The sequence below is a fragment of the Anolis sagrei genome, chromosome 4 (assembly GCF_037176765.1).
Source record: "Anolis sagrei isolate rAnoSag1 chromosome 4, rAnoSag1.mat, whole genome shotgun sequence".
Lineage (NCBI taxonomy): Eukaryota > Metazoa > Chordata > Lepidosauria > Squamata > Dactyloidae > Anolis > Anolis sagrei.
Window position 1 is genome coordinate 116,445,345 of NC_090024.1, and position 17,164 is coordinate 116,462,508.

Consider the following 17,164-nt stretch of genomic DNA (forward strand, 5'->3'; position numbering starts at 1 on the left):
GGTTATCTGAGTCCACATTGTCATATAATCCAGTTCAATGTGTATTTTATACTGCTGTGTGGAATAGGTCCTAGATTTCATAGAATCATAGAATCATAGAATCAGAGTTGGAAGAGACCTCATGGGCCATCCAGTCCAACCCCCTGCCAAGAAGCAGGAATATTGCATTCAAATCACCCCTGACAGATGGCCACCCAGCCTCTGTTTAAAAGCTTCCAAAGAAGGAGCCTCCACCACACTCTGGGTCAGAGAGTTCCACTGCTGAACGGCTCTCACAGTCAGGAAGTTCTTCCTCATGTTCAGATGGAATCTCCTCTCTTGTAGTTTGAAGCCATTGTTCCGCGTCCTAGTCTCCAGGGAAGCAGAAAACAAGCTTGCTCCCTCCTCATAGGGCTTGTTCACCAGACCCTTGATCATTTTAGTCGCCCTCCTCTGGATACATTCCAGCTTGTCAATATCTCTCTTGAATTGTGGTACCCAGAATTGGACACAATATTCCAGGTGTGGTTTAACCAAAGCAGAATAGAGGGGTAGCATTACTTCCCTGGACCTAGACACTACGAGGACTCCAAGATCTTTTTCACACGTACTGCTCTCAAGCCAGGCATCATCGTCTCCCATTCTGTATCGTTGCATTTCGTTTTTTCTGCCTAAGTGGAGTATCTTACATTTGTCCCTGTTGAACTTCATTTTGCTAGTTTTGGCCCATCTCTCTAATCTGTCAAGATCATTTTGAATCCTGCTCATGTCCTCTGGAGTATTGGCTATCCCTCCCAATTTGGTGTCGTCTGCAAACTTGATGATCCTGCAATATCTGCTTTGAAGTGGGTTATCTGAGTCCACACTGCCATATAATCCAGTTCAATGTGTATTTTATACTGCTGTGTGGAGTGGGCCCTAGATTTCAGACATGGAAGAGTCTCTGGCTATTGCCAATGGGATGGACTCTGAGTTATTGATACACGTTGGGGTGATCAACTACAGAAGATATAGGACTCTTTTCCTCTCCCTAATGGGACACACTAGCATGACTGCAATAAGTGAAAATGGTATCACATAAGTTCTTGTTTAAGTTTTGATTCCTGATTTGCTTTTTAAAAAAAGATTTGGATTTGGAGTGTCTTGAGGGATTGTAGGACTTTGGGGGATTGTTTTTGAATTCTCTTAGAGGGGAGTTGATAGATCATGAGCATTCTTTTGAATGGTTTGGTCTTGGGGAATTAGGGGGCTTCGGGGCGGTGGGTGTCTTCTTCTTCTTAGGCGATCCCTCGTTTTCTGAGGATGATTGTCTTCCAGTGTTCTTGTGGGTCCGTATGTGGCTGTGAAGCCCTATTCTTGCTCTGCATCTTCTTCCGTAGTGAGGGCATTGGTTTCCAGGTCTCGGTCGGGGTTGGCTTGACGCACCTTCCTCTTGGCAAGCTTCTCCCTTTCGCCCTCCATTCGTGCCTCTTCAAATTCTACAGGGTCACAGCTGACCCCCAGCTGGAGCGGTCAAGGGCCAGGGCTTCCCAGTTCTCAGTGTCTATGCCAGAGTTTTTAAGACTGACTTTGAGCCCATATTTAAATCTCTTTTCCTGTCCACCAACATTCCATTTTCCGTTCTTGAGTTTGGAGTAGAGCAACTGCTTTGGGAGATGGTGGTCGGGCATCTGGACAATGTGACCGGTCCAGCGGAGTTGATGGCGGAGGACCATCGCTTCAATGCTGGTGGTCTTTGCTTCTTCCAGCATGCTGACATTTGTCTGCCTGTCTTCCCAAGAGATTTGTAGGATTTTCTCAGGAGGCAGCACTGATGGAATCGTTCCAGGATTTGCATGTGAAGTCTGTAGACAGTCCACGTCTCACAGGCATATAGCAGGGTTGGGAGGACAATCTATATATATAAATCTGTAGGGGGCGTCGTACGGAGCCGCATAACTCCACAACCCCCCAACGAAACTTAACCAAAATTGCCATGCCCCTAGGCCAACCCACTCGCTACAAACTAATCTACTCCAAAATAAAACAAACACCACTGCAACGACAAAAACACCACAAAACAACTGAACATGCGCACTGGCGCAAACTCCCCGGCACGCGCGCACGTACGGCCCCTCCCACCCCCCACCCCCCGCGCGGCACACACGCGCCCGCAGCGCAAACTCCCCGCCACGCGCGCATCCGCCGCCCCTCGCCCCCCCCGGCGGCACACACGCGCGCGCGGCGGAAACTCCCCGCCACGCGCGCACCTGCCGCCCCTCACCCCCCCCCCCCGCGGCACACGCGCGCGCGGCGCAAACTTCCCCCCCACAAGCGAACCCGCCGCCCCTCGCCCCCCCCCGGCGGCACACACGCGCGCGCGGCGGAAACTCCCCGCCACGCGCGCACCCGCCGCCCCTCACCCCCCCGCGGCACACACGCGCGCGCGGCGGAAACTCCCCGCCACGCGCGCACCTGCCGCCCCTCACCCCCCCCCCCCCCGCGGCACACGCGCGCGCGGCGCAAACTTCCCCCCCACAAGCGAACCCGCCGCCCCTCGCCCCCCCCGGCGGCACACACGCGCGCGCGGCGGAAACTCCCCGCCACGCGCGCACCCGCCGCCCCTCACCCCCCCCGCGGCACACACGCGCGCGCGGCGCAAACTCCCCGCCACGCGCGCACCCGCCGCCCCTCGCCCCCCCCCCGGCGGCACACACGCGCGCGCGGCGCAAACTCCCCGCCACGCGCGCACCCGCCGCCCCTCACCCCCCCCCCGCGGCACACACGCGCGCGCGGCGCAAACTCCCCGCCACGCGCGCACCCGCCGCCCCTCGCCCCCCCCCCGGCGGCACACCCCCTCCCCTCCTCCCTCTACCCTCCTAACATTACCTCCAAGCCACGCCCCCTTCTAAACCCATCCCCCCTCCCCTCCTCTCTCCTCACGTTACCTCCAAGCCACGCCCCCTTCTAAACACCCCCCCTCCCCTCCCCCTCCTCACGTTACCTCCAAGCCACGCCCCCTTCTAAACCCATCCCCCCTCCCCTCCTCCCTCCTCACGTTACCTCCAAGCCACGCCCCCTTCTAAACCCAACCCCCTCCCCTCCCCCTCCTAACATTACCTCCAAGCCACGCCCCTTCTAAACCCATCCCCCCTCCCCTCCTCCCTCCTCACGTTACCTCCAAGCCACGCCCCCTTCTAATCTGTCAAGGAAGAATCATAGAATCATAGAATCAAAGCGTTGGAAGAGACCTCATGGGCCATCCAGTCCAACCCCATTCTGCCAAGAAGCAGGAATATTGCATTCAAATCACCCCTGACAGGAGAGAAAGAGGGAGGGAAAGAAAGAAGGAAGGAAAGAATATAGGTAGAAAAGGAAGAAAGGAGAGAAAGAGGGAGGGAAAGAAAAAGGGGGAGGAAGGAAAGTTAGAGAAAGAAGGAAGGAGAGAAGGAAAGAAAAAAGGGAAAGAAGGAACGAAAGAAGGAGCGAAGGAAGGGGGGAAGATGTAGAGAAAGAGGGATGGAAGGAAAGATGGAAAGAGAGAAGGAAGAAAAGACAGACTGCAGAAGAGAAAAAGGAAGAAGGAAGGAAAGAGGGAGCGAAGGAAGGGGATAAAATGTAGAGAAAGAGGGAGGGAAAGAAAGGAGGAAAGAGAGAAGGAAGAAAAGAGAGACAACAGAAGAGAAAGAAAAAGGGGGAAGGAAGGAAAGCAATAGAGAAGGAAGGAAGGAGAGAAGGAAAGACGGGAAGGAAGGAAGGAAACAGGGAGTGAAGGAAGGAGGGAAAGAAGGGGAGATAGGGGGAAGGTTGGCCACAGCACCACTACTTTGTCAGTACTACATTTTCCAAAACAACACACTACGCCACAGCAACGCGTGGCCGGGTACAGCTAGTAGCTCTATAAACAAGCACCTTGGTATCCCTACGGATGTCCCGGTCCTCAAACACTCTTTGCTTCATTCAGAAAAATGCTGTGCTCGCAGAGCTCAGGCGGTGTTGTATTTCAGTGTCGATGTTGACTTTGGTGGAGAGGTGGCTGCCAAGGTAGCGGAAATGATCAACATTTTCTAATGTTACACCATTGGGGAATTAGGGGGCTTCGGGGGGGGGGGGGGGTCACACTTTGGAGAGACAATGCAGATTTTATTACACACTGCCCTATTCTGAATTAGATATTAGTGAAAATATGGACTCACACTTTCCTTTATTTCATTCCATTTTGATACCACTTTTATCATGGCAGTGGCCCAAGGTGGCTTATAAATGTCATTAGGAAAATTAAACCTGAAAATGAAAACTTTAATAAATATTCAGATTTGTTCTTGTTGTGTGCCTTTAAGTTGTTGTTATTTATTTATCGTGTCATCAGCAACCATACCATTGTATTACATTTCAAACAGAACAAAACAAACAAACAGATAAAAAAACACAAATTTTGCAACCTTGGTAGTTGATTAAATGTCCTTTGATCAGTATCTGGCCACTTGGAGTGCCTCTGGTGTTGCCGCAACAAGGTCCTCCATTGTGCATGTAGCAGGGCTCAGGTTGCATTGCAGCAGGTGGTCTGTGGTTTGCTCTTCTCCGCACTCGCATGTCATGGATTCAACTTTGTAGCCCCATTTCTTAAGATTGGCTCTGCATCTCGTGGTGCCAGAGCGCAGTCTGTTCAGCTCCTTCCAAGTCGCCCAGTCTTCTGTGTGCCTAGGAGGGAGTCTCTCATCTGGTATCACCCACGAATTGAGGTGCTGGGTTTGAGCCTGCCACTTTTGGACTCTCGCTTGCTGAGGTGTTCCAGCGAGTGTCTCTGTAGATCTAAGAAAACTATTTCTTGATTTAAGTCGTTGATGTGCTGGCTGATACCCAAACAAGGGATGAGCTAGAGATGTCACAGCCTTGGTCCTTTCACTATTGGCTGCTACTTCCCAGCGGATGTCAGGTGGTGCAATACCGGCTAAGCAGTGTAATTTCTCCAGTGGTGTAGGGCGCAGACACCCTGTGATAATGCGACATGTCTCATTAAGAGCCACATCCACTGTTTTAGTGTGGTAGGATGTGTTCCACACTGGGCATGCGTACTCAGCAGCAGAGTAGCATAGTGCAAGGGCAGAAGTTGTTGTTGACTTATGGTGATTGTAAGGGAAACCCCTCATGTAGTTTTCTTGGCAAGATTGGTTCAGTGGCGACTTTCAACTGCCTGAATTGGAGAGATTATTACTTGCACAGTCATTCAGTGGGTTCCTGTGGCCAAATGGGAATTTGTACCTTAATAATGTTGAACACAACCCTCATAAAAAGCTCTCTGTAAAATTATTTATTAAAAGTCTGTCTGTATAAAATATATCCATCAAACAACAAAAGGCAAGCAGGGAGGGATCCAGCCCATCCTTTGTTATGTGAAATCATGAGGTTTGGAAGCCCAGCACACCCCAGCTATTCCAGAAGGCTAAATCAGGACACAGATGGAAAGAAGGCAAAACAGATTTCTTTATTCTCAATGGCCAGAGAGAATGTCAGCACAGTAAGCACTCAAAGTACTGACATACTCCAACATATGAGTCTATTTATAGTACATTTGACAGAAAGAAGAAGCGGTACAGAAAAATCGAAAATTGCTGCACTTGTTTCCCATTGGTCCTGGAGAGTGCCGGTTAAGATTGGAGGAGGCATGAATTTGCTTCTGTCTCCGAGTCAACCAGAAGTGGGGTGAGAAATTTAATAAACCATCATTGCTCAGTTTGAAGTTTTCTGGCTGTTGCTGGTTCCGCCTCTCACGGGGTGAGTGAAGGAGGAGGACAAAAGATGTTGAGCAATTTCCTGACCTCCAGTTTGGCTCCAATGTTAGGTGTGTGGCGGCATTATTAGGAGATTATGGTGATTTTTTCTGGGTGAGGTTGAGTTCATGTTCTGAGGAATTTCCAAGGAATAGAAATGGCCACGTTTCTGGCTCTATTTTTCAATGGAGCCACAGCTTAAAATTTATATATTTTATATAATTCTTTTTTGGGAGGCAGAGTTCTGATTTCTTGATAATAGTCTCATAGGAGGGAATTTCAAAGCTTGGGAGCAGTCACTAAGTAAAGCTTTTTTCAACGTCCTTGCTAAATGGACCTGTAATGGTGGCATTGTTAGGTAGGACTAAAATATCAGCTGTATTATATTCCCCAAGTGCAGCGTTTCTCAACCTGGGGCTCGGGACCCCTGGAGGGGTCGTGAGGGAGTGTCAGAGGGGTCGCCAAAGACCACAAGAAAACACAGCATTTTCTGTTGGTCATGGAGGTTCTGTGTGAGAAGATTGGCCCAATTCTATCATTGGTAGGGTACAGAATGCTCTTTGATTGTAGGTGAACTATAAATCCCAACAACTACAACTCCCAAATGTCAAGGTCTATTTCCCCCAAAATCTACTAGCGTTTACATTTGGGCATACTGAGAATTCATGCCAAGTTTGGTCCAGATCCATCATTATTTGAGTCTACAGTTCTCTCTGGATATAGGTAAACTACAACTCCCAAAACTCAAGGTCAGTGCCCACCAAACCCTTCCAGTATTTTCTGTTGGTCATGGGAATTCTGTGTGCCAAGTTTGATTCAGTTCCATCGTTGTTGGAGTTCAGAATGCTCTGATTGTAGGTGAACTATAAATCCAAGCAACTACAACTCCCACAGGACAAAATCAATACCCTCCCCCAATCTGTTACTGTTCATAACAGCAGCAAAATGAGTTATAAAGTAGCAGTGAAACTAATTTTATGGTTGGGGGTCACCATAACATGAGGAAGCGCATTAAGGGGTCGTGGCATTAGGAAGGTTGAGAACCACTGCCCAAGTGAAACATGGAGCTGGAACAAATCTTGAAACTGAGTAAGAAAGCAAGCAAGCAGACAACAAACAATAACTTTGGCCAGCCTGCTCACAGCACTGATTCAGATAGAGTAAGTTTAACTCTAGCATCGGTATTTTAGAGAACTTCAGAGTTATTTATTTATTTATTTATTTGCTTTACTTCTATACCGCATTTTTCAGCCTAGATTAGGCGACTCAATGCGGTTTACACAGTGCAAGTTATACAGTAATATACAGTTAAAAACACATCACACATTACAACAAAATCAACAATTATTATCAGTTCCTTATCAATTCATAACGCCTCAACACAACAAGATCCATTCTCATAATCCTTGTGCCATTCCTATGTTCAGTTTTACCGACTTCCTGTGTTCAGATGTTCAGTTGCACTGATTAGCCAAACGCTTGCTCATAGAGTCAAGTCTTGACCTTCCTCCGAAACGCCAGCAACGAGGGGGCCTGTCTGATGTCAACCGGTAGGGCATTCCATAGCCGAGGGGCCACCACTGAGAAGGCCCTGTCTCTCGTCCCCGCCAATCGAGCCTGTGATGCAGGCGGGACCAAGAGCAGGGCCTCCCCGGATGATCTTAATGTCCGCGCCAGTTCATAGGAGGAGATGCGTTCGGAGAGGTAAGAGGGGCCAGAACCGTTTAGGGCTTTGTAGGCTAATGCCAGCACCTTGAATTGTGCCCGGTAGCAAATTGGCAGCCAGTGGAGCTGGCTCAACAGAGGAGTGGTATGCTCCCTGAGTGCCGCTCCTGTTAACAACCTGGCTGCCGAGCGCTGGACCATCTGAAGCTTCCAGGCAGTCTTCAAGGGCAGCCCCACGTAGAGCACGTTGCAGTAATCTATGTGGGATGTAACCAGAGCGTGGACTACCGTGGCCAAGTCAGACTTCCCAAGGTACGGGCGCAGCTGGCGCACAAGTTTTAATTGTGCGAATGCTCCCCTGGTTACCGCCGAGTTACACAGAAAATAACAAAGTACACATGAGCAATATCTAATCCAAATGTTGCAATATTTATCAGGAGGATACGTGACTAGTAAAAAAATGTGGTCAGTGCTTGTTGGTTGATGAAGATTATTTCTCAGGGTTTTGCACTATTGGGAGCCATAACATCTGATTGTTGGTTCTGGGCACATAATACTGCAGTTACAGTATTTCTTGCAGAACTTAAATGACAGAGCTTAGCAAACAATACAAATCACAGGGAAATGTCAGGTATAGTCAAGATGGAGTTGCCTTGTTTCACTTTAACCACCATGGAAATGTTCAACGGAACCCCAAGATTGCAATTTAGGGAGGAGAGTTTAGATTTTTCAGTCTGAGTGTTCTTGGACCTCACTAAACTACAAACTACAAATTCCATGGGATGTTGCCATGGCAATTAAAGTGGAATATAGTGCTATAACAGCACAGTGTCAAAAGGAAATTAATGAAACTAGGTTCTTGTGGTTTTTTTCGGGCTATAGGGCCATGTTCTCGAGGCATTTCTCCTGACGTTTCGCCTGTATCTATGGCAAGCATCCTCGGAGGTAGTGAGGTCTGTTGGAATTAGGACAATGGGTTTATATATCTGTAATTTTTGTAATTTTTTTACAACAGCAAAACAGCAGAGAGGAAACAACCAGGCACATCTTAACACCTCTCAACAAAAGATCTTCCCAGGCTCAGCCAGGCCTTCAAATGCTAATGAAGGTGGTCAGTTGAAACATTCACACCTAGCTCCAGCAGAGAAGAGCTCTTTGCCCCACCCCAACCATTCCACAGATATATAAACCCATTGTCCTAATTCCAACAGACCTCACTACCTCTGAGGATGCTTGCCATAGATGCAGGTGAAACGTCAGGAGAAATGCCTCTAGAACATGGCCCTATAGCCCGAAAAAACCCACAAGAACCTAGTGATTCCAGCCATGAAAGCCTTTGACAATACATTGAAATTAATGAAACTTTTAGCTAGTCACTGAGCATTTTATCTTTCCCCATATCTTGTTCAGTCTTAAAAGAAATATGTGAAAATATAAAATAGCTGCATTTTCACAATAAGTGGAAAAACAATAGGTTTTTAGCTACTATATTCACTCTGTTTGGCTCAAGTTGTAATTTTTCAGTGTTTGTCTCTGACCCTGTTATCCACTGTTCTTAACCTAATAAACAAACCCAGACATTTCCCACTTAACTGAAAAAGGAAACACCTTAAGGTTCAACTAAGTTACAGATAACCTAAAATATCTTAAGGTTTAGATAAATTCAGATGAAGATTAACTTGCTTGTAGATTTCTGTTTACTATATGAAGCACTGAAGATAAATTGCTAATATAATGAGGTGTGAATAAAATTCAAAACAGCTCATAGCTAAGCTGGCATTGTTAAGCTATCCAAAGGCAAGAACTCAGTATAACTCAAAGCAGGAGCTTTATAGATGTTGTAATACAACAACTCCTAAATCCTTCTCTGTTAGTTATGAAGGATATGCTTAATGAGGTTGAAATCCAATAACATGTGGAAGACTGTGTGCTTCCCATCCCTCATTTAGCCTTAAACAAATTGGGTTTAGAGCTTAAAGAAAACCCATTGAACCCTTGGCCTACATGGAAGCAGTTCCCCAGTTCTTCAGAGCAGGTTTTTGAGATGCACATGGCGCTGAACTGGGCGGTAGGATTTGCCCAATCTGGGTTCTAGTATAGGTAGATCATCCTTTTTTGAGAATTCCAAAATCCAAATTCTGAAATTGTCCATATGGATGACTGAGATAATGACTAGGCCTGGGTAACAATGGAAAAATTTGTTTCTAAACTCGTTTCGTTTTTAGGGGTCCATTGCGTTTTGTTTTTTTTAAAGAATTCTGAAATTTTCCTTTTAAAAATTACGAAATTTCGTATAATTACGAATCGATTCGTTAATGGCGGACGTGATTGCGCAATATGCTAAAAAAACCTCCAAATGGGACAGGGGGAACTTCTGAAGCTTCCCTCTCCCTCTGTTGTTGACTGTTGGTATGATAAAACAAACAACAACTATAAAACTTGCACCAGACATGCGAAAATCATTACGAAATAATTACGAAATAATTTCGAAATAATAACAAAATAATTACGAAATAAATTGAAAAAAAAATTCGAATCTAATTTACTCCTCACACTATTCCTGCATGGCTCAATATTGGATCGTAAGCTAATTTAAATACGAATTAATAACAAATTACGAAATTAACGAACGAAACCGCCCAAGCCTAATAATGACACCTATGCTTTCTGACAGTTTAAGGTATACAAGCTTTATTGAATGCATATAATAATAATAATATTAATAATAATAATAATAATAATAATAATAATAATAGTATAAAATCACCTTCAGGTGATTATAGGTGTGTAAAATACATACATTAATTTCATGTTTAGATTTGAATCCACTCTCCAGGTTATCTTATTGTCTATGTATGTACAAGACAGGCTGCTATTCAATGTCTTTTAGGTGAGGGACTTCCAAGGCAGCCTCCAAAAAAATTGCTCCAACAAAGGCATGACAATAATGCATTTGCATGCACATAAAATATTAACCGATAGGAAATTTTACTTTACTTATTAGTTTAGTTTATAACAGTTCCTTATTACAGTTTCTTAAAATTAAGTCATGGCTCATTATATATTCTACTAGATTCTCTTTTGTATTGATCTTCAAACTGCAAGAAAGGAGATTCTATCTGAACATGAGGAAGAACTTCCTGACTGTGAGAGCTGTTCAGCAGTGGAACTCTCTGCCCTAGAGTGTAGTGGAGGCTCCTTCTTTGGAAGCTTTTAAACAGAGGCTGGATGGCCATCTGTCAGGGGTGATTTGAATGCAATATTCCTGCTTCTTGGCAGGGGATTGGACTGGATGGCCTATGAGGTCTCTTCCAACTCTTTGATTCTATGATCTTTTAGTTTTGGTAGCAGCAGTACAAACTAGCATTGTGCAAACATAAGAACATAATCTAATCTAAATGATTAGATGAGATAATCCACACAACACTTAGTTTTCATTTAATATACATTTTGCAGCCACCTCATGCTATGTTATGCCTTCCCTCCTAGATCTGTGCACTCAAATAGCCAATCTAACACATAGCTCTCTGTTAAAGCCCACAAATATGCAGGAGGTTTTGCAAATCTTCCCTCCAATGAAGCAGATGGTATTGGGTTTGATCAGAGAGCCATACTTGACCTCTCAAAGGAAAGCCACTCAGGGTGAGTGGATGTATTGAAATACTATAATTGGATTTGAGAAGAAGATCTTGTGTTATTGAAAAAATCTAGTTCAGCAGCCAGCCATAGCCTTTTGTGAGACACTCCATGCCATTCCTTTCCCCGTTTATGGTTTCATCCTTTATTGATATTGAGTGTATTGTGTAAGAATATTGAGATCTCATTGCCCTCTCCCATTTTTCTATTTTCCTCAAAGTTGAAAGATTGTTTTTTGCAGGGGAGAATTTTTTGTGAGTGTGTAACATCTGGATCAATACTTGGGAGAATAGGTTTGCTCTAAGTGCATAGGATATGGACTCCAATCCAGCTGAAGTCAGCTGTGACTAATCCATTTGATACCAGTGGACACGACTGTAAGATTTGCTGTTATTAATGGGATTTCCTTTTGATTTGACTTTAGCAGGATTTAGGCCCACGCAGTATCTAAATATGTGCCGACAAAGGATGACCCTACAACCCCTTTAAATATTAGAATTATGTGATGTGAATGTAAGAAGCTGTGCAGGAGCTTGGCAAAGGGAAACAAACAGCTTTGCTGCCCCTTTGTGGACTCATCTAACAATGCTCTCACTTCTGTCTGCATAATCATTTTGTCTAAGTGACGTGCAAGGAAGATCCTGCAAGGAAGACTCCAGCAATACATGGAGCGAGAGTTGCCAGATGTTCAAGCTGGGTTTAGAAAAGGCAGAGGAACGAGAGACCAGATTGCCAATATCCGCTGGATAATGGAGAAAGGCAGGGAGTTTCAGAAAAACATCTATTTCTGCTTCATTGACTATTCTAAAGCCTTTGACTGTGTGGATCATAATAAATTGTGGCAAGTTCTTGGTGGGATGGGGATCCCAAGCCACCTTGTCTCTTTCCTGAGGAATCTGTACAAGGACCAAGTCGCAACAGTCAGAACTGACCACGGAACAACAGACTGGTTCAAGATTGGGAAAGGCGTCCGGCAAGGCTGCATCCTCTCACCCAACCTTTTTAACTTGTATGAAGAACACATCATGCGAGGATGTGCGGGGCTTGATGAATGCAAAGCTGGGGTGAAAATTGCTGGAAGAAACATTAACAACCTCAGATATGCAGATGACACCACTCTGATGGCCGAAAGTGAGGAGGAACTGAGGAGCCTTCTAATCAAGGTGAAAGAAGAAAGTGCAAAAGCTGGGTTGCAGCTAAACACCAAAAAAACCAAGATTATGGCAACAAGAATGATTGACAACTGGAAAATAGAGGGAGAAAATGTGGGGGCCGTGACAGACTTTGTATTTCTAGGTGCAAAGATTACTGCAGATGCAGACTGTGGCCAGGAAATCAGAAGACGCTTACTTCTTGGGAGGAGAGCAATGTCCAGTCTCGATAAAATAGTAAAGAGTAGAGACATCACACTGGCAACAAAGATCCGCATAGTCAAAGCCATGGTATTCCCTGTAGTAACCTATGGATGTGAGAGCTGGACCTTAGGGAAGGCTGAGCGAAGGAAGATCGATGCTTTTGAGCTGTGGTGTTGGAGGAAAGTTCTGAGAGTGCCTTGGACTGCGAGAAGATCCAACCAGTCCATCCTCCAGGAAATAAAGCCCGGCTGCTCATTGGAGGGAAGGATACTAGAGACAAAGTTGAAGTACTTTGGCCACATCATGAGGAGACAGCAAAGCCTAGAGAAGACAATTATGCTGGGGAAAGTGGAAGGCAAAAGGAAGAGGGGCCGACCAAGGGCAAGATGGATGGATGGCATCCTTGAAGTGACTGGACTGACCTTGAAGGAGCTGGGGGTGGTGACGGCCGACAGGGAGCTCTGGCGTGGGCTGGTCCATGAAGTCACGAAGAGTCGGAGACAACTGAATGAATGAACAACAACAACAACAAGTGACCTGAGTGGGTTTGGATTTGTCTGGAAATCTCCAGAGACTCAAGGGTTTTGGAAAGTGTGGTCCAATGCACTAGGTTACATACTTAAATATCCAGACTATGAGCTAGATATGAGTTAAAAAGGTACTCCTGGAGGAAAAACACATGTCTGCTGAGTATACAAATGTTTGGATTTTTTTTTTAAAAAGAAAAGATATCCAGGAATTACTTTTTTTTTACTACAGTAGAGTCTCGCTTATCCAACCTTCGTTCATCCAACATTCTGTATTAGCCAATGCAGTCTGCCTCCCGCCTGGATCCACAGCTGTTTCAATACATTGTGATGTTTTAATGCTAAATTTGTAAATACAGTAATTACTACTATGTTAAAATTACTACTTTTTTCTGTCGATTTGTTGTAAAACATGATGTTTTGGTGCTTAATTTGTAAAATCATAACGTAATTTGATGTTTTATAGGCTTTTCCTTAATCCCTCCTTGTTATCCAACATTTTTGCTTATCCAGTGTTCTGCTGGTCCGTTTATGTTGGATAAGTGAGACTCCACTGTATTAAGAGATCTAAAATATGTTAGTTGATTTTTTAGCTTCAAAGGAAATGGGTCATTGTTAGTGTATGTTCTTTACTATTGGTGCTGCCCTATCTCCTTCGCCTACCGTTAAGAGCTTGGGTGTCGTTTTGGAAGCTCAGGTCACTGCTGCCAGCAAACAGGCCTTTTTCCATCTACGACAAGCGAGGCAATTGGCACCCTACCTATCTGATGAAGCTCTGGCAACAGTCATCCATGCCACGGTCACATCTAGGCTGGACTATTGCAATGCCCTGTATGTTGGCCTTCCGATGTCTACGACCCGAAAGCTTTGTATTGTTCAGAATGCGGCAGCCAGGCTACTCACAAGAACACCCATGAAATGCCATATAACACCAGTGTTGCGGCATTTGCATTGGCTTCCAACTGATTACGGTGGTCTATACAAGATGCTAGTTCTGACCTTTAAAATTCTTTACAGCCAGGGTCCATCGTATCTTAGGGACTGTCTCTCATTCTCCCATCATCGGAGGTCACAACGACCATCCCAGCATGACTTACTTTATATACCGGGTCCTAGAGAAGTGCACCTGGAAAGGACCAGACACAGAGCTTTTTCTATTTCTGCCCCTGCCTTGTGGAATTCCTTGCTGCCCTATATGAGAGCCATTCGTGAGTTCGGCCCTTTTACCCTAGCACTTAAGACTTGGCTTTTTACTAGAGCTTTTGATCTTTGTTAATTTTATCAATATCTGTATGTATGTATTTTTATCCTTTACAATTTTAGCTTGTAAATCGCCTAGAGCATATTGGATGGAGGGCGATTAATAAGTAATTAAATGATGATGATGATGATGATGATGATGACCTCATCACACGGGTCTTTTTTCCCATCCTAGGATGCTGCCGAGATACAGTCAGGACAGAGCCCACTGGAGCCCATCACATGACAAAGGGTTACTTCTGGTAGGGCTCTGTCCTGGCTCTGTCTCAGCAGCATATTCAGAAGCTGCCCTGAGAACACGGTGACTACCTGTGTTCTCATGGAAGAAGTTGGAGGCAATGCGGGACAAAGCCAGAGGAAGACAGGAAACACTATGTGATTATAAGAGATTATGATGAGGTCCTATGAGGAACGTAAGTGTTGAGGACTTTGGTTTCCAAGAGTTTCCAGATAGTCTTCCATTCAAATAAAAATGTCAATCAAACAAACAAAGAAATATAGACATGCATATGCAGTTTTCATCACAGCACTCTTCTTTCCCTAAGAAATGGTAAAAGTGGAAAGGCTCTGAAATCTAGGGACCTTATGTGGAGTCAAATACACAATACATCCAGAGGTTTCTCTCTCTCTCTCTTTTTATTTTCATCTCGCCCACTGGACATTGTCTTTGTTGTGAATTGAATAGTAAATATCTCTCCCTCTTCCCAACTCTGTCTTTTCCCTACATACATGCTTACACACCCTGATTGGCATGCGTATAAAAAACTACATCTTAAAATGAGATCCACTTGGTTCCTGGAAAATAAACTGTCAACTGTCACAAAGATGTCAAGCAAGTAGCAAGGGCTCTGGAGCTTGTTGAACAAAGGATTTAGTTGTGCTTCCTGAAAGGTGTGCCTTGAAGCCCTGTTATTTTTCATGCATTTTTCATGCATGCAAACCACTCAATAACAAAGACAAGAACATTGTCCCAATTGTTTTCTCCATCGCACTTTAGAGTTCCATAAGGGTTGGGATCATGGCTTGGAATCTATTAAAGATTTAATGAGTTTCATTTAAGTGCCAAACATCTCATACATTTATTCTATATTTCTGAAAACTGAATTACACTCCTTTTTTTTCTTTTAGTGACACTTTGAAAGCCCACATCACTCTTTAAATCTCCCTGAAAGTTTGTTTCTAGAATACTTGAAGTATACATAACCTAACTGACAAAGAATCCATTCCCTTTGTTGCCTTGGGAGACACAATATGGAGGTGTGACTCTTAACTAATACTTCAACCACCTGATTTTTGTGGAGACACAGAATATCATCTCTTCTTGAAGTCCCCCCCCCCCAATAAGGGATGGTAACTTATAGTTCTGCAAAGGGCAAGGGCATCAGACTGCACAATAGGGGTTAGGTTTTGGTCAATTTGCCAAGACACTAACAACAGCAAGGACCCCAGGAGGTTTTCAGGGAGCAGATTGGTTCCTGGGCTCCAGCCCTTGGAAAGAGTTACAGTTTTCCAAGGGCCAAGGACAAGTCTCGATCCTGGCGCTGCAGGAATCAATTTCTTGGCTCAGTGGAAATCACCCAGCTCCTTTTGTGACTGTTGGACTTTCTTCAATTCTTTTTGGCTCTAAAGAACTCATTTTCATGTCTGAACTTCCCCAGTATGAACTATGGACACATGTTTTATTAAAGTTATTGTTTCAATCAATTTCTCTGGCGGGCAGGGGGTGGGAAGGGATGCCTGATATGAATTTCTTTGGATTCCTATATTCCCCATGTATTGTTTCCTTAATTCTTGCCCTGGCACCCAACCCATCACCTTTTCTCTCCCTCTTGGAGGAAACTCATCAAGGAAGCGGCCAGCGGTTGAAAAGGACGATTAGCTATCACAAAGAACTCTTATCATGATAACTTGTGCATGCATACAAAAACATAGAATTGGAAACCTCAAATTGAACCTCAGAGTTGGCCCATTCAATGAAAAGGTTTTGCTTGGCATCTTTGATCACATCACCCTGGGGGGGCGGAAAGACCCTCAGAAGTGCTTTTCCCCTCTGAAACTGTTTACATTCCAGATTCTATACAGCAAACATCCACCCCAGCCTTTCTCATTGTGTCTTATCTGATGGCAACAGGAAAACCCGGATTAAGTAATCACTATTTATCACCCACCCATGTAAGGACAATAGACTGGGCATCCTTTGCAGGCTGCTTTTTGTGGACTCAGGATCCCCGAGGCATGAAATCCATTTAATCTATTGTTTCTACTTCGTCCCGCCTTCCCTCTCCTGATTCGCCAGAGCGCTGGGGCGGTAGGATCTCTCCCATTGGTTCCTACACAGCGGAGGAGCTCTGTGATTGGCTCTGACGCAGAGCGGCCGGCCGAGCCTCCTTCCAGCTCTTATGGCGTCAACCAATCATCTGCGAGCCAGGCGGAGGGCGGAGGGCAGGGATTTTGAAACTTCTAAGCCTGTAAACCCTATAAGAATGTCTCTGATCTTTGTACTGGCATGCTCTGTAGGCGAATGATTGCTACATTGCATCCTTTTCAGCTGAATCGCTAATAAACACCTCGGTGCCGCTTCTTCAACTTTGGTGAGATTTATTTTGAATTATTTTTAATTCAATAAAATTGCTGAAATCAGGCTTCTCTAGCTCACCAAAGTAGCGATCCCTCTTTGGTGGGGTCTCAGGGTTCCTCCTCCTGGGGACGACCCTCCTATCGAATGAAGTTCCTATCGACTTCATTCTGATAGAAGTGTACTTCCTCCGTGCCTCTGCTTCTGAATGCAGTTACACACTGTATGGAGTTGTGGCACAGTTATTCACTTTGTATGGAGTCTACTTGTAAGAAGGCAAAACCAGAGCAATACAACATGAAGAGATGTACCAGAAATTGACCATGCTGGCTTATGGGGTTCTGGGACTGTAGTCACAAATAGCTTTTCTAAATTCAGGAAGCCTCCTCTGAGAAATCGCAAGATATTAAGAGGTAA